This window comes from Etheostoma cragini, chromosome 3 (assembly GCF_013103735.1).
Source record: "Etheostoma cragini isolate CJK2018 chromosome 3, CSU_Ecrag_1.0, whole genome shotgun sequence".
NCBI lineage: Eukaryota > Metazoa > Chordata > Actinopteri > Perciformes > Percidae > Etheostoma > Etheostoma cragini.
The window spans coordinates 29,138,786-29,140,057 of record NC_048409.1 but is presented as its reverse complement, the minus strand read 5'-3'; the positions used below and the strand labels follow the sequence as shown (position 1 = coordinate 29,140,057).

General features: G+C 48.0%; 1 long non-coding RNA gene across 1 annotated transcript in view; it reads right to left on the bottom strand.

Annotated features, from left to right (window-relative positions):
- The window catches only part of LOC117941845, a 23,343-nt gene that overhangs the window by 5,879 nt on the left and 16,192 nt on the right, over positions 1-1,272 (bottom strand). Inside the window, exon 3 of the long non-coding RNA XR_004655994.1 lies at positions 234-235. This is a non-coding gene — a long non-coding RNA (uncharacterized LOC117941845). The remainder of the gene's footprint in view (positions 1-233; positions 236-1,272) is intronic.

The window sequence follows — 1,272 nt, the reverse complement described above, 5'->3', positions numbered from 1 at the left end:
GGGGGGGGGGGGGGGGCTGCCCATGGAAAGACGCCCTGAGTAGTGGAGGGTTCGGTGCCGTTGCTCAAGAGCACCTTGGCAGTGCCCAGGAGGTGGACTGGCACCTCTCCAGCTACCAGTCCACCACCAGACTTTAATGTGTATGGGGACTTGAACCAGAGACCCTCTGGTTCCCAACCCAACTCCCTACAGACTGAGCTACTGCCCCCCCAATGGCTGTATTTTTGGACTACTTCTTCAGGAGGGAGTGAGATTATGTTCCTACTACTGAGCTGCCGGCTGACGCTAACGAACGTAAATATTCCTCTAATGATCTCGTGTGCACGAAGCCGCAAAAAACACGACTTTCTCACTCGTTGGAGCGTGCGAACACAGCGCGCCTCTTTGATTCCTCACAACCAGCATCAGGAGAAAGGTCGGCGTAGCGAAGTGTACGCATGTCCAGAAACCTGTTGACTAGCAAGTCAGTGGATAATGTTTGAAGGTAGCTGTGTTACTCCTGAATTGGGTCTGCAGCCCTGCAAACTGTCAGCTAGAAACCATAGCAACGTATGAACCATAAACAGGCCAGAGGGCTAAAACTGAGGGAAAACCCCGACTGAGGCCCAGATCCTAAAGGTGCTCTATGTCCAAAGAATGTCTCTAGAAATCAAATTATCTTACTAAATTTTTTTTTTTAATAATGTATGCTGATATTTATACACTCTGTTGTTATTACACACTACACACAGGCCTGAGCAACACACACACACACACACACACACAGACACACACACATGCTCACAGCTCCTGCACCAAGGAGAGATGAGAGTAAGGGGGCCATAACAAGCCATAAAAGCCGTAAAGGTCCCATGGCATGAAGATTTCAATTTATGAGGTTTTTTAACATTAATATGCGTCCCCCCAGCCTGCCTATGGTCCCCCCAGTGGCAAGAAATGGTGATAGGTGTAGACCAAGCCCTGGGTATGCCTTTTTGGCCCATGAGACACATCATGGCTTTCAAATGAGCAAAGTGGCAGTTGATTAAGGAAACACCCCCAGCCTCCACCTTGCTCCCCCCCACTCCTCTCCTTAAACGCTTAAAAGACTCAGAAATGGCACAAACTAAGGAAAGCTCATTGTGGGACTGGCTCTAGTGGCTGTAAAGAGACTTAGATACAGTATTAGGGACCACTAAGGTCTATATAAAGAGACTTAGATACAGTATTAGGGACCACTAAGGTCTATATAAAGAGACTTCAGATACAGTATTAGGGACCACTAAGGTCTAT